Source organism: Leptosomus discolor, chromosome 20 (genome assembly GCF_034619465.1).
Source record: "Leptosomus discolor isolate bLepDis1 chromosome 20, bLepDis1.hap2, whole genome shotgun sequence".
NCBI lineage: Eukaryota > Metazoa > Chordata > Aves > Leptosomiformes > Leptosomidae > Leptosomus > Leptosomus discolor.
Window position 1 is genome coordinate 763,746 of NC_141410.1, and position 26,209 is coordinate 789,954.

Here is a 26,209-nt window from a genome sequence, read left to right on the forward strand (position 1 = left end):
CGTCCAGAATGTAGCGCTGGTACAAGTTCTGCAACAGACAGGAACGGGTCTAGCCTTGTTACGCGGGCTTTCTTTTTCCTTGCGGGTCGGACTTGAGACTTGCAATGGCCTTTTCCTTCGCTAAAAAAACACGCCCCGGACTCGCCGCAGACTCGGCAGCGTCGCGGATTTCGCCGGACCGCGCCGCTGGCAGAGCCGGCGGCCGACGGGGTCGCGGGCGCTCGGCACTGCGTCGGCCGGAGGCTCCCGTTGGCGCAGCAGCGACGGTCGGGGGCGGCGCAGCTGGACAGCCGGAGGTTTGGTGTCGCGGCATATCTGCTGTGCGCGGGTTCGCTTCCCCGGGATTTTGGGCTGCTCTGGAAAAACGGGTGGCGGAGCCGGAGAGAAGAGCGGGCGGTGGCTACAGGCCGAGTCGCCGCTCGGGGAGGTTGCGCTCCGCGGAGCTTCAAGCTTTGGAGACGGAGTGCAAAACCGTCGAGCGTCCCAAGTGGACCGCGGCAGGCGTCCTGGCTCCGGTCGCGTCGAGGCGCTCCGGTGGTTTTTCCTGGGGAATTCCAAAGTGGTCAGTTTCTATTAGTTTAATTTTTACCGCTCGTTTACGTCAAAACGTTTAAAATAAAAATGTCCGTCACAGTAACCAGAATAGTCTTTGGGAGCAAATACTGCCCGTCGTCCGCTCTAGCTATTGCTTCCCGCTTTGCAGACAGTACTTACTCCCCATTGATGTAATCAAAGGGCAAGCAGCAGAATATCAACAACAGAGCACTAACTGGAAGTAATAGCTGTAGCGAAACAACTCTAACAGGAAAAGAAAAAAATCACGCGTCCTAGTTAATCCACTTCGTGGTAAAGTCACAAAATATTAGAGCGCGCCTAAAGAGAAGAAATATTACCTAGGGTTGAGTAATGACTAAATTTAGTGGCAGATGTTACTTAATGAACCGGGCAGTAATGATTCCCGGTCCGTATTGCAATTCAAAAAATGAATAGTTTAGAGACCCTCTTGAAGTGATAAAGACAGAAAACTAATTGGGAGTCGTTAACAGCTCCATTTAAACATAACCACTGCTAAACCAATTGAACTGGAAACTAATTGGGAGGCTCTAACGCTTAAACGATCACACCGCTGTAAGCAAGCTGGGAGGCAACAGTGACTCCTGCTTAGAACCAAAAGAGTAATCGAAGCTTTAGATCTTTAGATAAAGAGAAATAAAAAAAGGAATCGTTCAATAACGGCTACGTTTAAACGTAGGTACTAAAAGAATTCCCGGGCGGTGGTGAACTAACATAACGCTAAAAGATTTAGATTTAAAATAAAAGGAAGATTAGAAAACCAACAGGGAGTCACGACTGCCAAAATTTAAACATAGCCGTTGGGGGGGGAGGAGGGGACGGGTACCAATTCCTTCCAAGTAGAGCTAAAAGAAAAAACCGACGCCCATTAAATCCGACGAACAAAAACTTAGATTTCATTTTAGAAACAGATCGAACGCTAACTGGGCATCATGAATGCCCGTTTAACAATACTAGCCATCTTAAACTGATGCATTAAAGATACCCCCGCAGCACCATCAGGTGAAAATTTTCTCCTTGGGAAGCAGAAATAGAATACCAATTGGGAGCAGTTTAGGGTAACGGTCGTCGTGAGCGTACCCCTAATTCGAGTCCTAATTCACAATCCGAAACCGTGATTTCCAACGGTAATGAACCTTTTCCTCTTGTGTCAGTCGGGTGCCTGCGCTTTGCTCCTGCTCCCTTCAGCAGCGGTACACGGAGCGCTCGCCGGCTGTGAGCCGTTCGTTCACCGGCTTTTTGTACCAGTCAACTCTTCAATCGGGCCGTTTAAATAACAGACTATTCTCTCAAATTCCAGCTCAAACGCGTGGCACGAATTAACGGCGCCCGAGGACCACGCCATTTACTAGTGCCGCCCCGGAGCTGAGCCTGCTTATTGTGAGGCTCTTCTCGCAAGAGCCCCTCACGCACGCACGCCCGCACGCCCGCACGCCCGCAGGTCCCGTCACCGGTGCTCCGCGCCGGCCTAACCGCGGACCGGCAGGGCGGGCGGAGAAACTGCCCGGAAGCCGTGGAGAGCGAGACGGATTCGAGAGCGAGACGGATTCAACAGCGATTCCTGCCGAAACACGCAAGGAACGCAGCTCTGCACGGCGGGGCGGCGGCCTGTCCCCTCCTGGCCGCGCGGCCCCATCCCCGCCGCGGGCAGCCTTAGCCTTCAGAAGATGGCGGCGCCATACCCCCCCCCCCCCCCCGCCCCCCTCCAAGCACCGGCCGCAGCTCCGGAGAGAAACGACGCGGATGCGGCCCCGAGACAGCGGCGCCGCCACCGCGGCCGCCGTCGGCACTCGTTTCGCGGGGGACTCACCGGCTCCTCCAGGGCTCCGGCAGGCTCCCGCCGCTTCCCCGCGGTCCTCCATGATGCCGGAAGTGCCCCTCAGTCCTCCGAACTTGCGCTCTATGGGCCCGCAGTCCTCCAGGATGCCCAAGTGCCGGTTCGGTGCGGGGGGCCCTGGAGTAGATGAGCCCCGGGCTCTGCCCAGGGAGCTCCTTCTGGGCGAGAGCTGTGGGACTGGGCAGGGTCCAGCGGCACCCACAGGAGAGAGTGCCCTGGGCTGCAGCTTGGGTTTTGGTGGGGTTTTTTTGGTTTGGTTTTTTTTTTTTTTTTTACGTCGGCAGTTTCCTACGGGGTGTTCAGGGGTGACAGGAGGGTTTTAAAACACACAGCCTTTTTTTAACTGATAGTTTTGGTGCTGTTTTGTTCTAGGTGCACTGGATTCTCCCAGAATTCTGAACTTCCTGCAGGATGGCAACTTGTTTTTTGCGAGGAGTGTTTGTGACCGCATTTCCCTTCCTCGGACTTGAAGGTGAGAATATCGAGCAGCCGTGAGGATGCGCACCACGTCCGCACCTGTCTATGCCCCCCCATCCCTCCGTCCGTGGCTGCAGGTGGGATTTTTCCCATGCCACCCCCAACTCGGTGGCCTTGCCAAGGGTGGGTGTGCCTGGCCCTACTTCTCGTGTCCCTGCCTCCAATGGGTGTGCTTTGCCTGCTTTGTGTTCCCTCTTTATGGGTGTGCATAGCTCACACTGTTGTCCTCGCCCTGTGCTTCTGCCTTGCACCTGCCTCCCATGGGCATGCATTGTCCCCCCCTTGTCTCTGCTCCATGCAGCTGCCTTGCCCCCACCTCTCCAAGTATTGCTGCTCCAGGTTTACAGCACGAATAAACTGTTAGCATTCCGAACTTTGCTCTGGCACTTCCTTGGGCCCCAAATCCCTAAGACTACCGCAAAATGCCATCACCAGTAGATGTCAGGGGGAATGAGGGGCACCCAGCAGGGACACCCTGAAGTCTCATGGTTTCCATCAGGCTTTCCCAAGGGCAGAGGTGGGTGGGAGAGTGGAAAAGCAGCATTACTTTTTACGTTTTCTTCCTACATCTCCCTCTTCTGAGCTCCTTGTCCCTGGGTGTTTGTTCTTGCCTGTGGCCCCTGTTCCTGATGGGCTCCAGGTGTGGCCAGTGGGGCTAATGGCATGACTGGCCCTGCTGTGGACTATAAAGGGGCTGCCTGAGGGAGCTGGTAAAGGGGAACTGGCTGAGGAGGAGCTGGAGGTGCCTCCAGCATGGAATGGCTGGTCCCTGTGGTGAAGAAGGGTTCCTCTGAGCTGTCCGTGATGGAGCAGACCACCAGCATGTGTTGCCAAGAGCTTGGTGCCTGCATCGGCTGTGTGTGAGCCGCTGGCCAGCCTGGCAGTGGAGGGGAGTTGAGAGAAAAGTGTTGGGGCACTGAAGGTCTGAGCCGGTGCTGGGAGCTGGGGTGAGTCACATGTTCTCCCATGCACATCCTGGTCCATCTCTGCTGCCCTGCCTGTCGCTCCTTCCGCTGCCTGGGAAAGGGCTGCCCAGGGATGGGGAGGGCCAACGATGGCTTTCTGTCCTGGCCACTTTGCTGTGGAAGCCTGCCAGGCACCCTGCTGCCATTCCGATGGCACTGGGGCTTCCCCTCAAGCCAGGGGGAGGTGGCAGGGCTGGAAGAAAGTGGAGGCTGAGATGGGGTGCGAAGTCAGGGAAAATGTGGAAATCAAGAGTGGGTGGAAATGGTGTCACTTTTTACATTGTCTTTGTAAGGCTCCCTCTTTTTGTCTTCCTGACCCTATGTGTTAGTTCTTGCCTCTGTTTCTTTTCCCCTATTGCTTTACAATATTTGCCTGTCCCTCGTCTTGTCCTTGCCTTGTGGTCCTGCTGGTGCCTTTGGACTCTTTCTCCTGCTCCTCCTCTCTCTTATGTATTCCTCCACCTCTCCCTGGGTTTTTTGCTCAGTGTCCCAGTACTCCTCTCTCTATGCTACTGTCCTGCTCCCTGTCCCTCCCCTGTTTGCAGCATCCCGTTTACTGGCTGCCTGTCCCCCACCTCTTCTCTATCTTCCTCCTGTTTTTTCCCTTCTCTCCTGCTGTCCTGCTGCGTTTGAGCACTGAGCCTTGTAGCCAGCTCAGTGCCAGGATTTGTTCTGGGCAGAGGTGAGTAAACTTTTCCTGCCTCCTCTGTGCCCCTGGATGGTATTCAAGCCCCTGGGTGCAGAGCTCGTGGCTGTGAGCAGGTGCCAGGGAGGGGGCCATGTGCTGTGGGGATTTGGCCAGGCCCCTGTTCCTGACGGGCTCCAGCTGGGGCAGGTGTGGCCAGTGAGGCTAATGATGGGGCTGGCCCTGCTTTGGGCTAGGAAGGGGGCTGCCTGGGCATGCCTGCCTGCAGGAGGTGGCTGAGGAGTCAAACCAAGGGGCTTCCACAGGCAGCTGTCTCTAGCCGGTCCCTGTGGCAAGGAAGGATCCCTCCCAGCCGTCCCCAACAGAGCACGCCACCAGCACACGACACCAGGACCCTGGCGGCTCTGTTGGCCACACGTGTGAGCTGCTGCATGTCCAGGAAACCTCGTGAGAGAAGTGCATTGAGTCACGCACCGCTTACTCCTAAGGTCAGGCAGCTGGCACTGTGGAGGAGGAAGGGGCAGAAGCAGAGAGAAAAGCCTCGGGGCGGTGAAGGTCTGCCGTTGGCACCAGGAGCCACGTGTCCCCTCGTGTGTGTCCGGGCCCATCCCTGCCCTGGTTCTGCAGGTCTCTGCCTGCCTCCTTGCCTGTCCCTGCTTCTGTCTGCCTTTCAGGCTGTCTAGTTCCCCAAAGCTTTTTGCTCTTCTGCTAGCATTGCCCTGTAAAGTATCACCTTCTACCTTTCCTTTCTATGTCTCTTCCTTTCTGGCACCCCACCAGCTCTGATTTCATTCTTCCTCGTTGCTTGTGACAATGGCATTTCTAGGTCTCCCTCTCTCGGTGTCTCCGTTTATTCAGTTCCCTGTGATTGTGGGAAGGGTGGTGGTCGGGGTCTGGGTCTCTGCTCAGGGAGCTCATTCTGCTCTGAGGTTGCTGTGGTGTGGGTGCTCTGTTGGTGCTATCAGCGGTGGCAGTTTGGGAGCTGGCTGGGCTGTGTGGGTATTGCGGTTTGGACACGGAGAGAAGCAGAAGCATCTGAGGTAAGAGTTGTGGGACTGGGCAAGGTCCAGCAGCACATAGAGAGTGCCATTGGATGCCGGTTTGTTGGTTTTGATGTCAGCAATTTTATACTGAGTGTTCAGGGGTGGCAAGATACTTTAAAAACACAGAATTTTTTTTAACTGAATTTTTTTTGTTCTAGCTGCACTGGATTTTCCTGGAACTCTGGACTTCATGCAGGATGTAACCTTGTTTTTTTCCCTAGTTTGGCTGACAGCTTTTCCCTTAATAGGACTGAAGGTGAGATTATTAGGTATTAGAATGTGCAACATGTATGCACCTGTATATGCCACTCCCTATCCACCTGTCCATGCCTCATTCAGAAGATGGCGGCGCCATACCCCCCCCCCCCCCCCCCCCCCCCCTCCAAGCACCGTCCGCAGCTCCGGAGAGAAATGACGCAGATGCGGCCCCGAGACGGCGGTGCCGCCACCGCGGCCGCCGTCGGCACTCGTTTCGCGGGGGACTCACCGGCTCCTCCAGGGCTCCGGCAGGCTCCCGCCGCTTCCCCGCGGTCCTCCATGATGCCGGAAGTGCCCCTCAGTCCTCCGAACTTGCGCTCTATGGGCCCGCAGTCCTCCAGGATGCCCAAGTGCCGGTTCGGTGCGGGGGGCCCTGGAGTAGATGAGCCCCGGGCTCTGCCCAGGGAGCTCCTTCTGGGCAAGGCGAGAGCTGTGGGACTGGGCAGGGTCCAGCGGCATCCACAGGAGAGAGCGCCCTGGGATGCAGCTTGGGTTTTGGGTGTGGGTTTTTTTTTTTTTTTTTTTTTTTTTTTTTTTTTTTTTTACGTCGGCAGTTTCCTAGGGGGTGTTCAGGGGTGACAGGAGGGTTTTAAAACACATAGCCTTTTTTTTAACTGATAGTTTTGGTGCTGTTTTGTTCTAGGTGCACTGGTTTTTCCCGGAATTCTGAACTTCCTGCAGGATGGCAACTTGGTTTTTGTGAGGAGTGTTTGTGACCGCATTTCCCTTCCTGGGACTTGAAGGTGAGACTATCGAGCAGCCGTGAGGATGCGCACCACGTCTGCACCTGTCTATGCCCCCCCATCCCTCCGTCTTGCGGCTATACGTCGGGTCATCTTCTGAGCTATACGTCGGGACGTCTGTTGGTCTCTACGTCGGAACGTATGTTGGTTTCTACGTCTGGCTTGACGTTAATTTCAGCTCTACTTCGGAATGTCTTTTGGGATATACGTCGGGACGTGTGTTGGGCTCTATGTCGGGACATCTCTCGGGCTCTACGTCAGGACGTCTTTTAGGCTCTACGTCCGGCTGTAGCTCACTTTTGGCTCTACGTCGGAACGTCTGTTGGTCTCTACTTCGATATGTCTGGCTTGAGCTCGCTTTCGGCTCTATGTCGGGACGTATGTTGAGTTCTACAACTGGACATGTGTTGGGCTCTGCGTCGGGACGTCTGTTAGGCTCTATGTCGGGACATCTCTTGGGCTCTACGTCGGGACATCTGTTGGGATCAACGTCGGGACGTTTGTTGGGTTGTAGGTCGGGAAGTCTGGCTTGAGCTTGCTTTCGCCTCTAAGTCGGGACGTCTGTTGGGCTCTACATCTGGTTTAGCTGACTTTCAGCTCTGCGTCGGGACGTGCGTTGGGCTCTGCGTCTGTAGTTAGCTTACTTTCAGCTCTGCGTCGGGACGTGCGTTGGGCTCTGCGTCGGGACGTGCGTTGGGCTCTGCGTCGGGACGTGCGTTGGGCTCTGCGTCGGGACGTGCGTTGGGCTCTGCGTCGGGACGTGCGTTGGGCTCTGCGTCGGGACGTGCGTTGGGCTCTGCGTCGGGACGTGCGTTGGGCTCTGCGTCGGGACGTGCGTTGGGCTCTAATTTTATTGTTAGCTCACTTTCAGCTCTGCGTCGGGACGTGCGTTGGGCTCTAATTTTATTGTTAGCTCACTTTCAGCTCTGCGTCGGGACGTGCGTTGGGCTCTGCGTCGGGACGTGCGTTGGGCTCTGCGTCGGGACGTGCGTTGGGCTCTGCGTCGGGACGTGCGTTGGGCTCTGCGTCGGGACGTGCGTTGGGCTCTGCGTCGGGACGTGCGTTGGGCTCTGCGTCGGGACGTGCGTTGGGCTCTGCGTCGGGACGTGCGTTGGGCTCTGCGTCGGGACGTGCGTTGGGCTCTGCGTCGGGACGTGCGTTGGGCTCTGCGTCGGGACGTGCGTTGGGCTCTGCGTCGGGATTTAGCTTACTTTCAGCTCTGCGTCGGGACGTGCGTTGGGCTCTGCGTCGGGATTTAGCTTACTTTCAGCTCTGCGTCGGGACGTGCGTTGGCCTCTGCGTCGGGACGTGCGTTGGCCTCTGCGTCGGGACGTGCGTTGGCCTCTGCGTCGGGACGTGCGTTGGCCTCTGCGTCGGGACGTGCGTTGGCCTCTGCGTCGGGACGTGCGTTGGCCTCTGCGTCGGGACGTGCGTTGGCCTCTGCGTCGGGACGTGCGTTGGCCTCTGCGTCGGGATTTAGCTTACTTTCAGCTCTACGTCGGGATTTAGCTTACTTTCAGCTCTACGTCGGGATTTAGCTTACTTTCAGCTCTACGTCGGGACGTGCGTTGGGCTCTGCGTCGGGATTTAGCTTACTTTCAGCTCTACGTCGGGACGTGCGTTGGGCTCTAATTTTATTGTTAGCTCACTTTCAGCTCTACTTCGGAACTTCTCTTGGCCTCTACGTCGGGACGTGCGTTGGGCTCTGCGTCGGGACGTGCGTTGGGCTCTGCGTCGGGACGTGCGTTGGGCTCTGCGTCGGGACGTGCGTTGGGCTCTGCGTCGGGACGTGCGTTGGGCTCTGCGTCGGGACGTGCGTTGGGCTCTGCGTCGGGACGTGCGTTGGGCTCTGCGTCGGGACGTGCGTTGGGCGCTGCGTCTGTAGTTAGCTAACTTTCAGCTCTACGTCGGGACGTGCGTTGGGCGCTGCGTCTGTAGTTAGCTAACTTTCAGCTCTACGTCGGGACGTGCGTTGGGCGCTGCGTCTGTAGTTAGCTAACTTTCAGCTCTACGTCGGGACGTGCGTTGGGCGCTGCGTCTGTAGTTAGCTAACTTTCAGCTCTACGTCGGGACGTGCGTTGGGCGCTGCGTCTGTAGTTAGCTAACTTTCAGCTCTACGTCGGGACGTGCGTTGGGCGCTGCGTCGGGACGTGCGTTGGGCGCTGCGTCGGGACGTGCGTTGGGCGCTGCGTCGGGACGTGCGTTGGGCGCTGCGTCGGGACGTGCGTTGGGCGCTGCGTCGGGACGTGCGTTGGGCGCTGCGTCGGGATTTAGCTTCCTTTCAGCTCTAAGTCGGGACGTGCGTTGGGCTCTGCGTCGGGACGTGCGTTGGGCTCTGCGTCGGGACGTGCGTTGGGCTCTGCGTCGGGACGTGCGTTGGGCTCTGCGTCGGGATTTAGCTTACTTTCAGCTCTACGTCGGGACGTGCGTTGGCCTCTACGTCGGGACGTGCGTTGGGCTCTACGTCGGGACGTGCGATGGCCTCTACGTCGGGATTTAGCTTACACTCAGCTCTACGTCGGGACGTGCGTTGGGCTCTGCGTCGGGACGTGCGTTGGGCTCTGCGTCGGGACGTGCGTTGGGCTCTGCGTCGGGACGTGCGTTGGGCTCTGCGTCGGGACGTGCGTTGGGCTCTGCGTCGGGACGTGCGTTGGGCTCTGCGTCGGGACGTGCGTTGGGCTCTGCGTCGGGATTTAGCTTACTTTCAGCTCTACGTCGGGACGTGCGTTGGCCTCTGCGTCGGGACGTGCGTTGGGCTCTACGTCGGGACGTGCGTTGGGCTCTACGTCGGGACGTGCGATGGCCTCTACGTCGGGATTTAGCTTACACTCAGCTCTACGTCGGGACGTGCGTTGGGCTCTACGTCGGGACGTGCGTTGGGCTCTACGTCGGGACGTGCGTTGGGCTCTACGTCGGGACGTGCGTTGGGCTCTACGTCGGGACGTGCGTTGGGCTCTACGTCGGGACGTGCGTTGGGCTCTACGTCGGGACGTGCGTTGGGCTCTACGTCGGGACGTGCGTTGGGCTCTACGTCGGGACGTGCGTTGGGCTCTACGTCGGCATTTAGCTTACTTTCAGCTCTACGTCGGGACGTGCGTTGGCCTCTACGTCGGCATTTAGCTTACTTTCAGCTCTACGTCGGGACGTGCGTTGGGCTCTACGTCGGGACGTGCGTTGGGCTCTACGTCGGGACGTGCGTTGGGCTCTACGTCGGGACGTGCGTTGGGCTCTACGTCGGGACGTGCGTTGGGCTCTACGTCGGGACGTGCGTTGGGCTCTACGTCGGGACGTGCGATGGCCTCTACGTCGGGATTTAGCTTACACTCAGCTCTACGTCGGGACGTGCGTTGGGCTCTACGTCGGGACGTGCGTTGGGCTCTACGTCGGGACGTGCGTTGGGCTCTACGTCGGGACGTGCGTTGGGCTCTACGTCGGGACGTGCGTTGGGCTCTACGTCGGGATTTAGCTTACTTTCAGCTCTACGTCGGGACGTGCGTTGGCCTCTACGTCGGCATTTAGCTTACTTTCAGCTCTACGTCGGGACGTGCGTTGGGCTCTACGTCGGGACGTGCGTTGGGCTCTACGTCGGGACGTGCGTTGGGCTCTACGTCGGGACGTGCGTTGGGCTCTACGTCGGGACGTGCGTTGGGCTCTACGTCGGGACGTGCGTTGGGCTCTACGTCGGGACGTGCGTTGGGCTCTACGTCGGGACGTGCGTTGGGCTCTACGTCGGGACGTGCGTTGGGCTCTACGTCTGTAGTTAGCTAACTTTCAGCTCTACGTCGGGACGTGCGTTGGGCTCTACGTCGGGACGTGCGTTGGGCTCTACGTCGGGACGTGCGTTGGGCTCTACGTCGGGACGTGCGTTGGGCTCTACGTCGGGACGTGCGTTGGGCTCTACGTCGGGACGTGCGTTGGGCTCTACGTCGGGACGTGCGTTGGGCTCTACGTCGGGACGTGCGTTGGGCTCTACGTCGGGACGTGCGTTGGGCTCTACGTCGGGATTTAGCTTACTTTCAGCTCCACGTCGGGACGTGCGATGGCCTCTACGTCGGGATTTAGCTTACACTCAGCTCCACGTCGGGACGTGCGTTGGCCTCTACGTCGGGATTTAGCTTACTTTGGGCTCCACGTCGGGACGTGCGTTGGGCTCCACGTCGGGACGTGCGTTGGGCTCCACGTCGGGACGTGCGTTGGGCTCCACGTCGGGACGTGCGTTGGGCTCCACGTCGGGACGTGCGTTGGGCTCCACGTCGGGACGTGCGTTGGGCTCTACGTCGGGATTTAGCTTACTTTCAGCTCTACGTCGGGACGTGCGTTGGGCTCTACGTCGGCATTTAGCTTACTTTCAGCTCTACGTCGGGACGTGCGTTGGGCTCTACGTCGGCATTTAGCTTACTTTCAGCTCTACGTCGGGACGTGCGTTGGCCTCTACGTCGGCATTTAGCTTACTTTCAGCTCTACGTCGGGACGTGCGTTGGCCTCTACGTCGGCATTTAGCTTACTTTCAGCTCTACGTCGGGACGTGCGTTGGCCTCTACGTCGGCATTTAGCTTACTTTCAGCTCTACGTCGGGACGTGCGTTGGGCTCTACGTCGGGACGTGCGTTGGGCTCTACGTCGGGACGTGCGTTGGGCTCTACGTCGGGACGTGCGTTGGGCTCTACGTCGGGACGTGCGTTGGGCTCTACGTCGGGACGTGCGTTGGGCTCTACGTCGGGACGTGCGTTGGGCTCTACGTCGGGACGTGCGTTGGGCTCTACGTCGGGACGTGCGTTGGGCTCTACGTCGGGACGTGCGTTGGGCTCTACGTCGGGACGTGCGTTGGGCTCTACGTCGGGACGTGCGTTGGGCTCTACGTCGGGACGTGCGTTGGGCTCTACGTCTGTAGTTAGCTTACTTTCAGCTCCACGTCGGGACGTGCGTTGGGCTCTACGTCGGGACGTGCGTTGGGCTCTACGTCGGGACGTGCGTTGGGCTCTACGTCGGGACGTGCGTTGGGCTCTACGTCTGTAGTTAGCTAACTTTCAGCTCTACGTCGGGACGTGCGTTGGGCTCTACGTCGGGACGTGCGTTGGGCTCTACGTCGGGATTTAGCTTACTTTCAGCTCCACGTCGGGACGTGCGATGGCCTCTACGTCGGGATTTAGCTTACACTCAGCTCTACGTCGGGACGTGCGTTGGCCTCTACGTCGGGATTTAGCTTACACTCAGCTCTACGTCGGGACGTGCGTTGGCCTCTACGTCGGGACGTGCGTTGGGCTCTACGTCGGGACGTGCGTTGGGCTCTACGTCGGGATTTAGCTTACTTTGAGCTCTACGTCGGGATTTAGCTTACTTTGAGCTCTACGTCGGGATTTAGCTTACTTTGAGCTCTACGTCGGGATTTAGCTTACTTTGAGCTCTACGTCGGGATTTAGCTTACTTTGAGCTCTACGTCGGGATTTAGCTTACTTTGAGCTCTACGTCGGGATTTAGCTTACTTTGAGCTCTACGTCGGGATTTAGCTTACTTTGGGCTCTACGTCGGGATTTAGCTTACTTTGGGCTCTACGTCGGGATTTAGCTTACTTTGGGCTCTACGTCGGGACGCGCGTTGGGCTCTACGTCGGGACGCGCGTTGGGCTCTACGTCGGGACGCGCGTTGGGCTCTACGTCGGGACGCGCGTTGGGCTCTACGTCTGTAGTTAGCTAACTTTCAGCTCTACGTCGGGACGTGCGTTGGGCTCTACGTCGGGACGTGCGTTGGGCTCTACGTCGGGACGTGCGTTGGGCTCTACGTCGGGACGTGCGTTGGGCTCTACGTCGGGACGTGCGTTGGGCTCTACGTCGGGACGTGCGTTGGGCTCTACGTCGGGATTTAGCTTACTTTCAGCTCTACGTCGGGACGTGCGTTGGGCTCTACGTCGGGATTTAGCTTACTTTCAGCTCTACGTCGGGACGTGCGTTGGCCTCTACGTCGGCATTTAGCTTACTTTCAGCTCTACGTCGGGACGTGCGTTGGGCTCTACGTCGGGACGTGCGCTGGGCTCTACGTCGGGACGTGCGCTGGGCTCTACGTCGGGACGTGCGCTGGGCTCTACGTCGGGACGTGCGCTGGGCTCTACGTCGGGACGTGCGCTGGGCTCTACGTCGGGACCTGCGTTGGGCTCTACGTCGGGACGTGCGTTGGGCTCTACGTCGGGACGTGCGTTGGGCTCTACGTCGGGACGTGCGTTGGGCTCTACGTCGGGACGTGCGTTGGGCTCTACGTCGGGACGTGCGTTGGGCTCTACGTCGGGATTTAGCTTACTTTCAGCTCTACGTCGGGACGTGCGTTGGCCTCTACGTCGGCATTTAGCTTACTTTCAGCTCTACGTCGGGACGTGCGTTGGGCTCTACGTCGGGACGTGCGTTGGGCTCTACGTCGGGACGTGCGCTGGGCTCTACGTCGGGACGTGCGTTGGGCTCTACGTCGGGACGTGCGCTGGGCTCTACGTCGGGACGTGCGTTGGGCTCTACGTCTGTAGTTATCTAACTTTCAGCTCTACGTCGGGACGTGCGTTGGGCTCTACGTCGGGACGTGCGTTGGCCTCTACGTCGGCATTTAGCTTACTTTCAGCTCTACGTCGGGACGTGCGTTGGGCTCTACGTCGGCATTTAGCTTACTTTCAGCTCTACGTCGGGACGTGCGTTGGGCTCTACGTCGGGACGTGCGTTGGGCTCTACGTCGGGACGTGCGCTGGGCTCTACGTCGGGACGTGCGCTGGGCTCTACGTCGGGACGTGCGCTGGGCTCTACGTCGGGACGTGCGCTGGGCTCTACGTCGGGACGTGCGCTGGGCTCTACGTCGGGACGTGCGCTGGGCTCTACGTCGGGACGTGCGCTGGGCTCTACGTCGGGACGTGCGCTGGGCTCTACGTCGGGACGTGCGTTGGGCTCTACGTCGGGACGTGCGTTGGGCTCTACGTCGGGACGTGCGTTGGGCTCTACGTCGGGACGTGCGTTGGGCTCTACGTCGGGATTTAGCTTACTTTCAGCTCTACGTCGGGACGTGCGTTGGCCTCTACGTCGGCATTTAGCTTACTTTCAGCTCTACGTCGGGACGTGAGTTGGGCTCTACGTCGGGACGTGCGTTGGGCTCTACGTCGGGACGTGCGTTGGGCTCTACGTCGGGACGTGCGTTGGCCTCTACGTCGGGACGTGCGTTGGCCTCTACGTCGGGACGTGCGTTGGGCTCTACGTCGGGACGTGCGTTGGCCTCTACGTCGGCATTTAGCTTACTTTCAGCTCTACGTCGGGACGTGCGTTGGCCTCTACGTCGGCATTTAGCTTACTTTCAGCTCTACGTCGGGACGTGCGCTGGGCTCTACGTCGGGACGTGCGCTGGGCTCTACGTCGGGACGTGCGCTGGGCTCTACGTCGGGACGTGCGCTGGGCTCTACGTCGGGACGTGCGCTGGGCTCTACGTCGGGACGTGCGTTGGGCTCTACGTCTGTAGTTATCTAACGTTCAGCTCTACGTCGGGACGTGCGTTGGGCTCTACGTCGGGACGTGCGTTGGGCTCTACGTCGGGACGTGCGTTGGGCTCTACGTCGGGACGTGCGTTGGGCTCTACGTCGGGACGTGCGTTGGGCTCTACGTCGGGATTTAGCTTACTTTCAGCTCTACGTCGGGACGTGCGTTGGCCTCTACGTCGGCATTTAGCTTACTTTCAGCTCTACGTCGGGACGTGCGTTGGGCTCTACGTCGGGACGTGCGTTGGGCTCTACGTCGGGACGTGCGTTGGGCTCTACGTCGGGACGTGCGTTGGGCTCTACGTCGGGACGTGCGTTGGGCTCTACGTCGGGACGTGCGTTGGGCTCTACGTCGGGACGTGCGTTGGGCTCTACGTCGGGACGTGCGTTGGGCGCTACGTCGGGACGTGCGTTGGGCTCTACGTCTGTAGTTAGCTAACTTTCAGCTCTACGTCGGGACGTGCGTTGGGCTCTACGTCGGGACGTGCGTTGGGCTGTACGTCGGGATTTAGCTTACTTTCAGCTCTACGTCGGGACGTGCGTTGGCCTCTACGTCGGCATTTAGCTTACTTTCAGCTCTACGTCGGGACGTGCGTTGGGCTCTACGTCGGGACGTGCGTTGGGCTCTACGTCGGGACGTGCGTTGGGCTCTACGTCGGGACGTGCGTTGGGCTCTACGTCGGGACGTGCGTTGGGCTCTACGTCGGGACGTGCGTTGGGCTCTACGTCGGGACGTGCGTTGGGCTCTACGTCGGGACGTGCGTTGGGCTCTACGTCTGTAGTTAGCTAACTTTCAGCTCTACGTCGGGACGTGCGTTGGGCTCTACGTCGGGACGTGCGTTGGGCTCTACGTCGGGACGTGCGTTGGGCTCTACGTCTGTAGTTAGCTAACTTTCAGCTCTACGTCGGGACGTGCGTTGGGCTCTACGTCGGGACGTGCGTTGGCCTCTACGTCGGGACGTGCGTTGGCCTCTACGTCGGGACGTGCGTTGGGCTCTACGTCGGGATTTAGCTTACTTTAAGCTCTACGTCGGGACGTGCGTTGGCCTCTACGTCGGGACGTGCGTTGGCCTCTACGTCGGGACGTGCGTTGGCCTCTACGTCGGGACGTGCGTTGGCCTCTACGTCGGGATTTGGCTTACTTTCAGCTCTACGTCGGGACGTGCGTTGGCCACTACGTCGGGATTTGGCTTACTTTCAGCTCTACGTCGGGACGTGCGTTGGGCTCTACGTCGGGACGTGCGTTGGGCTCTACGTCGGGACGTGCGTTGGGCTCTACGTCGGGACGTGCGTTGGGCTCTACGTCGGGATTTAGCTTACTTTAAGCTCTACGTCGGGACGTGCGTTGGCCGCTACGTCGGGACGTGCGTTGGCCTCTACGTCGGGATTTGGCTTACTTTCAGCTCTACGTCGGGACGTGCGTTGGCCTCTACGTCGGGATTTGGCTTACTTTCAGCTCTACGTCGGGACGTGCGTTGGCCTCTACGTCGGGACGTGCGTTGGGCTCTACGTCTGTAGTTAGCTAACCTTCAGCTCTACGTCGGGACGTGCGTTGGGCTCTACGTCGGGACGTGCGTTGGGCTCTACGTCGGGACGTGCGTTGGGCTCTACGTCGGGACGTGCGTTGGGCTCTACGTCGGGACGTGCGTTGGGCTCTACGTCGGGACGTGCGTTGGGCTCTACGTCGGGACGTGCGTTGGGCTCTACGTCGGGACGTGCGTTGGGCTCTACGTCTGTAGTTAGCCAACTTTCAGCTCTACGTCGGGACGTGCGTTGGGCTCTACGTCGGGACGTGCGTTGGGCTCTACGTCGGGACGTGCGTTGGGCTCTACGTCGGGACGTGCGTTGGGCTCTACGTCGGGACGTGCGTTGGGCTCTACGTCGGGATTTAGCTTACTTTCAGCTCTACGTCGGGACGTGCGTTGGGCGCTACGTCGGGACGTGCGTTGGGCGCTACGTCGGGACGTGCGTTGGGCGCTACGTCGGGACGTGCGCTGGGCTCTACGTCGGGACGTGCGTTGGGCTCTACGTCGGGATTTAGCTTACTTTCAGCTCTACGTCGGGACGTGCGTTGGGCTCTACTTCGGGACGTGCGTTGGGCTCTACGTCGGGACGTGCGTTGGGCTCTACGTCGGGACGTGCGTTGGGCTCTACGTCGGGACGTGCGTTGGGCTCTACGTCTGTAGTTAGCTTACTTTCAGCTCTACGTCGGGACGTGCGTTGGGCTCTACGTCTGTAGTTAGCTAATTTTCAGCTCTACGTCTGGACGTTCGTTGGGCTCTACGTCTGTAGTTAGCTAACTTTCAGCTCTACGTCGGGACGTGCGTTGGGCTCTACGTCTGTAGTTAGCTAACTTTCAGCTCTACGTCCGGACGCGCGTTGGGCTCTACGTCGGGACGCGCGTTGGGCTCTACGTCTGTAGTTAGCTAACTTTCAGATCTACGTCGGGACGCGCGTTGGGCTCTACGTCTGTAGTTAGCTAACTTTCAGCTCTACGTCGGGACGCGCGTTGGGCTCTACGTCTGTAGTTAGCTAACTTTCAGCTCTACGTCGGGATGTGCGTTGGGCGCTACGTCGGGATTTAGCTTACTTTCAGCTCTACGTCGGGACGTGCGTTGGGCGCTACGTCGGGACGTGCGTTGGGCGCTACGTCGGGACGTGCGTTGGGCGCTACGTCGGGACGTGCGTTGGGTCTACGTCGGGACGTGCGTTGGGCGCTACGTCGGGATTTAGCTTACTTTCGGCTCTACGTCGGGACGTGCGTTGTGCTGTACGTCGGGACGTGCGTTGGGCTCTACGTCGGGACGTGCGTTGTGCTGTACGTCGGGACGTGCGTTGGGCTCTACGTCGGGACGTGCGTTGGGCTCTACGTCGGGACGTGCGTTGGGCTCTACGTCGGGACGTGCGTTGGGCTCTACGTCGGGACGTGCGTTGGGCTCTACGTCGGGACGTGCGTTGGGCTCTACGTCGGGACGTGCGTTGGGCTCTACGTCGGGACGTGCGTTGGGCTCTACGTCGGGACGTGCGTTGGGCTCTACGTCTGTAGTTAGCTAACTTTCAGCTCTACGTCGGGACGTGCGTTGGGCTCTACGTCGGGACGTGCGTTGGGCTCTACGTCGGGATTTAGCTTACTTTCAGCTCCACGTCGGGACGTGCGATGGCCTCTACGTCGGGATTTAGCTTACACTCAGCTCTACGTCGGGACGTGCGTTGGCCTCTACGTCGGGATTTAGCTTACTTTGAGCTCTACGTCGGGACGTGCGTTGGGCTCTACGTCGGGACGTGCGTTGGGCTCTACGTCGGGACGTGCGTTGGGCTCTACGTCGGGATTTAGCTTACTTTGAGCTCTACGTCGGGATTTAGCTTACTTTGAGCTCTACGTCGGGATTTAGCTTACTTTGAGCTCTACGTCGGGATTTAGCTTACTTTGAGCTCTACGTCGGGATTTAGCTTACTTTGAGCTCTACGTCGGGATTTAGCTTACTTTGAGCTCTACGTCGGGATTTAGCTTACTTTGAGCTCTACGTCGGGATTTAGCTTACTTTGAGCTCTACGTCGGGATTTAGCTTACTTTGAGCTCTACGTCGGGACGCGCGTTGGGCTCTACGTCGGGACGCGCGTTGGGCTCTACGTCGGGACGCGCGTTGGGCTCTACGTCGGGACGCGCGTTGGGCTCTACGTCGGGACGCGCGTTGGCCTCTACGTCGGGACGCGCGTTGGCCTCTACGTCGGGATTTAGCTTACTTTCAGCTCTACGTCGGGACGTGCGTTGGCCTCTACGTCGGGATTTAGCTTACTTTCAGCTCTACGTCGGGACGTGCGTTGGGATTTACGTCGGGACGTGCGGTGAGCTCTACGTCTGTAGTTAGCTAACTTTGAGCTCTACGTCGGGACGTGCGTTGTGCTCTACGTCTGTAGTTAGGTAACTGTCAGCTCTACGTCGGGACGTGCGTTGGGCGCTACGTCGGGACGTGCGTTGGGCGCTACGTCGGGACGTGCGTTGGGCGCTACGTCGGGACGTGCGTTGGGCGCTACGTCGGGACGTGCGTTGGGCTCTACGTCGGGACGTGCGTTGGCCTCTACGTCGGGATTTAGCTTACTTTAAGCTCTACGTCGGGACGTGCGTTTTGCTCTACGTCTGTAGTTAGCTGACTTTCAGCTCTACGTCGGGACGTGCGTTGGGCGCTAGGTCGGGACGTGCGTTGGGCGCTACGTCGGGACGTGCGTTGGGCGCTACGTCGGGACGTGCGTTGGGCGCTACGTCGGGACGTGCGTTGGGCGCTACGTCGGGACGTGCGTTGGCCTCTACGTCGGGACGTGCGTTGGCCTCTACGTCGGGATTTAGCTTACTTTCAGCTCTACGTCGGGACGCGCGTTGGGCTCTACGTCGGGACGCGCGTTGGGCTCTACGTCGGGACGCGCGTTGGGCTCTACGTCGGGACGCGCGTTGGGCTCTACGTCGGGACGCGCGTTGGGCTCTACGTCGGGACGCGCGTTGGGCTCTACGTCGGGACGCGCGTTGGGCTCTACGTCGGGACGCGCGTTGGGCTCTACGTTGGGATTTAGCTTATTTTCAGCTCTACGTCGGGACGTGCGTTGGGCTCTACGTCGGGACGTGCGTTGGGCTCTACGTCGGGACGTGCGTTGGGCTCTACGTCGGGACGTGCGTTGGGCTCTACGTTGGGATTTAGCTTACTTTCAGCTCCACGTCGGGACGTGCGTTGGGCGCTACGTCGGGACGTGCGTTGGGCTCTACGTCGGGATTTAGCTTACTTTCAGCTCCACGTCGGGACGCGCGTTGGGCTCTACGTCGGGACGCGCGTTGGGCTCTACGTCGGGACGCGCGTTGGGCTCTACGTCGGGACGCGCGTTGGGCTCTACGTCGGGATTTAGCTTACTTTCAGCTCTACGTCGGGACGTGCGTTGGGCTCTACGTCGGGACGTGCGTTGGGCTCTACGTCGGGACGTGCGTTGGGCTCTACGTCGGGACGTGCGTTGGGCTCTACGTCGGGACGTGCGTTGGGCTCTACGTCGGGATTTAGCTTACTTTCAGCTCCACGTCGGGACGTGCGTTGGGCGCTACGTCGGGACGTGCGTTGGGCTCTACGTCGGGACGTGCGTTGGGTTCTACGTTGGGATTTAGCTTATTTTCAGCTCTACGTCGGGACGTGCGTTGGGCTCTACGTCGGGACGTGCGTTGGGCTCTACGTCTGTAGTTAGCTAACTTTCAGCTCTACGTCGGGACGTGCGTTGGCCGCTACGTCGGGACGTGCGTTGGGCTCTACGTCGGGACGTGCGTTGGGCTCTACGTCGGGACGTGCGTTGGCCTCTACGTCGGGACGTGCGTTGGGCTCTACGTCGGGACGTGCGTTGGGCTCTACGTCGGGACGTGCGTTGGGCTCTACGTCGGGACGTGCGTTGGGCTCTACGTCGGGATTTAGCTTACTTTAAGCTCTACGTCGGGACGTGCGTTGGCCTCTACGTCGGGACGTGCGTTGGCCTCTACGTCGGGACGTGCGTTGGCCTCTACGTCGGGATTTGGCTTACTTTCAGCTCTACGTCGGGACGTGCGTTGGCCACTACGTCGGGATTTGGCTTACTTTCAGCTCTACGTCGGGACGTGCGTTGGGCTCTACGTCGGGACGTGCGTTGGGCTCTACGTCGGGACGTGCGTTGGGCTCTACGTCGGGACGTGCGTTGGGCTCTACTTCGGGACGTGCGTTGGGCTCTACGTCGGGACGTGCGTTGGGCTCTACGTCGGGACGTGCGTTGGGCTCTACGTCGGGATTTAGCTTACTTTAAGCTCTACGTCGGGACGTGCGTTGGCCGCTACGTCGGGACGTGCGTTGGCCGCTACGTCGGGACGTGCGTTGGCCTCTACGTCGGGATTTGGCTTACTTTCAGCTCTACGTCGGGACGTGCGTTGGCCTCTACGTCGGGATTTGGCTTACTTTCAGCTCTACGTCGGGACGTGCGTTGGCCTCTACGTCGGGACGTGCGTTGGGCTCTACGTCTGTAGTTAGCTAACCTTCAGCTCTACGTCGGGACGTGCGTTGGGCTCTACGTCGGGACGTGCGTTGGGCTCTACGTCGGGACGTGCGTTGGGCTCTACGTCGGGACGTGCGTTGGGCTCTACGTCGGGACGTGCGTTGGCCTCTACGTCGGGATTTAGCTTACTTTCAGCTCTACGTCGGGACGTGCGTTGGCCTCTACGTCGGGATTTAGCTTACTTTCAGCTCTACGTCGGGACGTGCGTTGGCCTCTACGTCGGGATTTAGCTTACTTTCAGCTCTACGTCGGGACGTGCGTTGGCCTCTACGTCGGGATTTAGCTTACTTTCAGCTCTACGTCGGGACGTGCGTTGGGATTTACGTTGGGACGTGTGTTGAGCTCTACGTCTGTAGTTAGCTAACTGTCAGCTCTACGTCGGGACGTGCGTTGGGCGCTACGTCGGGACGTGCGTTGGGCGCTACGTCGGGACGTGCGTTGGGCGCTACGTCGGGACGTGCGTTGGGCTCTACGTCGGGACGTGCGTTGGGCTCTACGTCGGGATTTAGCTTACTTTCAGCTCTACGTCGGGACGTGCGTTGGGCTCTACGTCGGGACGTGCGTTGGGCTCTACGTCGGGACGTGCGTTGGGCTCTACGTCGGGACGTGCGTTGGGCTCTACGTCGGGACGTGCGTTGGGCTCTACGTCTGTAGTTAGCTTACTTTCAGCTCTACGTCGGGACGTGCGTTGGGCTCTACGTCTGTAGTTAGCTAATTTTCAGCTCTACGTCGGGACGTTCGTTGGGCTCTACGTCTGTAGTTAGCTAACTTTCAGCTCTACGTCGGGACGTGCGTTGGGCTCTACGTCTGTAGTTAGCTAACTTTCAGCTCTACGTCCGGACGCGCGTTGGGCTCTACGTCGGGACGCGCGTTGGGCTCTACGTCTGTAGTTAGCTAACTTTCAGATCTACGTCGGGACGCGCGTTGGGCTCTACGTCTGTAGTTAGCTAACTTTCAGCTCTACGTCGGGACGCGCATTGGGCTCTACGTCTGTAGTTAGCTAACTTTCAGCTCTACGTCGGGATGTGCGTTGGGCGCTACGTCGGGATTTAGCTTACTTTCAGCTCTACGTCGGGACGTGCGTTGGGCGCTACGTCGGGACGTGCGTTGGGCGCTACGTCGGGACGTGCGTTGGGCGCTACGTCGGGACGTGCGTTGGGCGCTACGTCGGGACGTGTGTTGGGTCTACGTCGGGACGTGCGTTGGGCGCTACGTCGGGATTTAGCTTACTTTCGGCTCTACGTCGGGACGTGCGTTGGGCTCTACGTCGGGACGTGCGTTGGGCTCTACGTCGGGACGTGCGTTGGGCTCTACGTCGGGACGTGCGTTGGGCTCTACGTCGGGACGTGCGTTGGGCTCTACGTCGGGACGTGCGTTGGGCTCTACGTCGGGACGTGCGTTGGGCTCTACGTCGGGACGTGCGTTGGGCTCTACGTCGGGACGTGCGTTGGGCTCTACGTCGGGACGTGCGTTGGGCTCTACGTCGGGATTTAGCTTACTTTCAGGTCTACGTCGGGACGTGCGTTGGGCTCTACGTCGGGACGTGCGTTGGGCTCTACGTCGGGACGTGCGTTGGGCTCTACGTCGGGACGTGCGTTGGGCTCTACGTCGGGACGTGCGTTGGGCTCTACGTCGGGACGTGCGTTGGGCTCTACGTCTGTAGTTACCTAACTTTCAGCTCTACGTCGGGACGTGCGTTGGGCGCTACGTCGGGACGTGCTTTGGGCGCTACGTCGGGACGTGCGTTGGGCGCTACGTCGGGACGTGCGTTGGGCTCTACGTCGGGACGTGCGTTGGGCTCTACGTCTGTAGTTAGGTAACTGTCAGCTCTACGTCGGGACGTGCGTTGGGCGCTATGTCGGGACGTGCGTTGGGCGCTACGTCGGGACGTGCGTTGGGCGCTACGTCGGGACGTGCGTTGGGCTCTACGTCGGGACGTGCGTTGGCCTCTACGTCGGGACGTGCGTTGGCCTCTACGTCGGGATTTAGCTTACTTTCAGCTCTACGTCGGGACGTGCGTTTTGCTCTACGTCTGTAGTTAGCTGACTTTCAGCTCTACGTCGGGACGTGCGTTGGGCGCTACGTCGGGACGTGCGTTGGGCGCTACGTCGGGACGTGCGTTGGGCGCTACGTCGGGACGTGCGTTGGGCTCTACGTCGGGACGTGCGTTGGCCTCTACGTCGGGATTTAGCTTACTTTCAGCTCTACGTCGGGACGCGCGTTGGGCTCTACGTCGGGACGCGCGTTGGGCTCTACGTCGGGACGCGCGTTGGGCTTTACGTCGGGACGCGCGTTGGGCTCTACGTCGGGACGCGCGTTGGGCTTTACGTCGGGACGCGCGTTGGGCTCTACGTCGGGACGCGCGTTGGGCTCTACGTTGGGATTTAGCTTATTTTCAGCTCTACGTCGGGACGTGCGTTGGGCTCTACGTCGGGACGTGCGTTGGGCTCTACGTCGGGACGTGCGTTGGGCTCTACGTCGGGACGTGCGTTGGGCTCTACGTCGGGACGTGCGTTGGGCTCTACGTTGGGATTTAGCTTACTTTCAGCTCCACGTCGGGACGTGCGTTGGGCGCTACGTCGGGACGTGCGTTGGGCTCTACGTCGGGATTTAGCTTACTTTCAGCTCCACGTCGGGACGCGCGTTGGGCTCTACGTCGGGACGCGCGTTGGGCTCTACGTCGGGACGCGCGTTGGGCTCTACGTCGGGACGCGCGTTGGGCTCTACGTCGGGACGCGCGTTGGGCTCTACGTCGGGACGCGCGTTGGGCTCTACGTCGGGACGCGCGTTGGGCTCTACGTCGGGATTTAGCTTACTTTCAGCTCTACGTCGGGACGTGCGTTGGGCTCTACGTCGGGACGTGCGTTGGGCTCTACGTCGGGACGTGCGTTGGGCTCTACGTCGGGACGTGCGTTGGGCTCTACGTCGGGACGTGCGTTGGGCTCTACGTCGGGATTTAGCTTACTTTCAGCTCCACGTCGGGACGTGCGTTGGGCGCTACGTCGGGACGTGCGTTGGGCTCTACGTCGGGACGTGCGTTGGGCTCTACGTCGGGACGTGCGTTGGGCTCTACGTTGGGATTTAGCTTATTTTCAGCTCTACGTCGGGACGTGCGTTGGGCTCTACGTCGGGACGTGCGTTGGGCTCTACGTCTGTAGTTAGCTAACTTTCAGCTCTACGTCGGGACGTGCGTTGGGCTCTACGTCGGGACGTGCGTTGGGCTCTACGTCGGGACGTGCGTTGGCCTCTACGTCGGGACGTGCGTTGGCCTCTACGTCGGGACGTGCGTTGGCCTCTACGTCGGGACGTGCGTTGGGCTCTACGTCGGGACGTGCGTTGGGCTCTACGTCGGGATTTAGCTTACTTTAAGCTCTACGTCGGGACGTGCGTTGGCCTCTACGTCGGGACGTGCGTTGGGCTCTACGTCTGTAGTTAGCTAACCTTCAGCTCTACATCGGGACGTGCGTTGGGCTCTACGTCGGGACGTGCGTTGGGCTCTACGTCGGGACGTGCGTTGGGCTCTACGTCGGGACGTGCGTTGGCCTCTACGTCGGGATTTAGCTTACTTTCAGCTCTACGTCGGGACGTGCGTTGGCCTCTACGTCGGGATTTAGCTTACTTTCAGCTCTACGTCGGGACGTGCGTTGGGATTTACGTTGGGACGTGTGTTGAGCTCTACGTCTGTAGTTAGCTAACTGTCAGCTCTACGTCGGGACGTGCGTTGGGCGCTACGTCGGGACGTGCGTTGGGCGCTACGTCGGGACGTGCGTTGGGCGCTACGTCGGGACGTGCGTTGGGCTCTACGTCGGGACGTGCGTTGGGCTCTACGTCGGGATTTAGCTTACTTTCAGCTCTACGTCGGGACGTGCGTTGGGCTCTACGTCGGGACGTGCGTTGGGCTCTACGTCGGGACGTGCGTTGGGCTCTACGTCGGGACGTGCGTTGGGCTCTACGTCGGGACGTGCGTTGGGCTCTACGTCGGGACGTGCGTTGGGCTGTACGTCGGGACGTGCGTTGGCCTCTACGTCGGGATTTAGCTTACTTTCAGCTCTACGTCGGGACGTGCGTTGGCCTCTACGTCGGGATTTAGCTTACTTTCAGCTCTACGTCGGGACGTGCGTTGGGATTTACGTTGGGACGTGTGTTGAGCTCTACGTCTGTAGTTAGCTAACTGTCAGCTCTACGTCGGGACGTGCGTTGGGCGCTACGTCGGGACGTGCGTTGGGCGCTACATCGGGACGTGCGTTGGGCGCTACGTCGGGACGTGCGTTGGGCTCTACGTCGGGACGTGCGTTGGGCTCTACGTCGGGATTTAGCTTACTTTCAGCTCTACGTCGGGACGTGCGTTGGGCTCTACGTCGGGACGTGCGTTGGGCTCTACGTCGGGACGTGCGTTGGGCTCTACGTCGGGACGTGCGTTGGGCTCTACGTCGGGACGTGCGTTGGGCTCTACGTCTGTAGTTAGCTTACTTTCAGCTCTACGTCGGGACGTGCGTTGGGCTCTACGTCTGTAGTTAGCTAATTTTCAGCTCTACGTCGGGACGTTCGTTGGGCTCTACGTCTGTAGTTAGCTAACTTTCAGCTCTACGTCGGGACGTGCGTTGGGCTCTACGTCTGTAGTTAGCTAACTTTCAGCTCTACGTCCGGACGCGTGTTGGGCTCTACGTCGGGACGCGCGTTGGGCTCTACGTCTGTAGTTAGCTAACTTTCAGATCTACGTCGGGACGCGCGTTGGGCTCTACGTCTGTAGTTAGCTAACTTTCAGCTCTACGTCGGGACGCGCATTGGGCTCTACGTCTGTAGTTAGCTAACTTTCAGCTCTACGTCGGGATGTGCGTTGGGCGCTACGTCGGGATTTAGCTTACTTTCAGCTCTACGTCGGGACGTGCGTTGGGCGCTACGTCGGGACGTGCGTTGGGCGCTACGTCGGGACGTGCGTTGGGCGCTACGTCGGGACGTGCGTTGGGCGCTACGTCGGGACGTGTGTTGGGTCTACGTCGGGACGTGCGTTGGGCGCTACGTCGGGATTTAGCTTACTTTCGGCTCTACGTCGGGACGTGCGTTGGGCTCTACGTCGGGACGTGCGTTGGGCTCTACGTCGGGACGTGCGTTGGGCTCTACGTCGGGACGTGCGTTGGGCTCTACGTCGGGACGTGCGTTGGGCTCTACGTCGGGACGTGCGTTGGGCTCTACGTCGGGATTTAGCTTACTTTCAGCTCTACGTCGGGACGTGCGTTGGGCTCTACGTCGGGACGTGCGTTGGGCTCTACGTCGGGAAGTGCGTTGGGCTCTACGTCGGGACGTGCGTTGGGCTCTACGTCGGGACGTGCGTTGGGCTCTACGTCGGGACGTGCGTTGGGCTCTACGTCGGGACGTGCGTTGGGCTCTACGTCTGTAGTTAGCTAACTTTCAGCTCTACGTCGGGACGTGCGTTGGGCGCTACGTCGGGACGTGCGTTGGGCGCTACGTCGGGACGTGCGTTGGGCGCTACGTCGGGACGTGCGTTGGGCGCTACGTCGGGACGTGCGTTGGGCGCTACGTCGGGACGTGCGTTGGGCGCTACGTCGGGACGTGCGTTGGGCTCTACGTCTGTAGTTAGGTAACTGTCAGCTCTACGTCGGGACGTGCGTTGGGCGCTACGTCGGGACGTGCGTAGGGCGCTACGTCGGGACGTGCGTTGGGCTCTACGTCGGGACGTGCGTTGGGCTCTACGTCGGGACGTGCGTTGGCCTCTACGTCGGGACGTGCGTTGGCCTCTACGTCGGGATTTAGCTTACTTTCAGCTCTACGTCGGGACGTGCGTTTTGCTCTACGTCTGTAGTTAGCTGACTTTCAGCTCTACGTCGGGACGTGCGTTGGGCTCTACGTCGGGACGTGCGTTGGGCGCTACGTCGGGACGTGCGTTGGGCGCTACGTCGGGACGTGCGTTGGGCGCTACGTCGGGACGTGCGTTGGGCTCTACGTCGGGACGTGCGTTGGGCTCTACGTCGGGACGTGCGTTGGCCTCTACGTCGGGATTTAGCTTACTTTCAGCTCTACGTCGGGACGCGCGTTGGGCTCTACGTCGGGACGCGCGTTGGGCTCTACGTCGGGACGCGCGTTGGGCTCTACGTCGGGACGCGCGT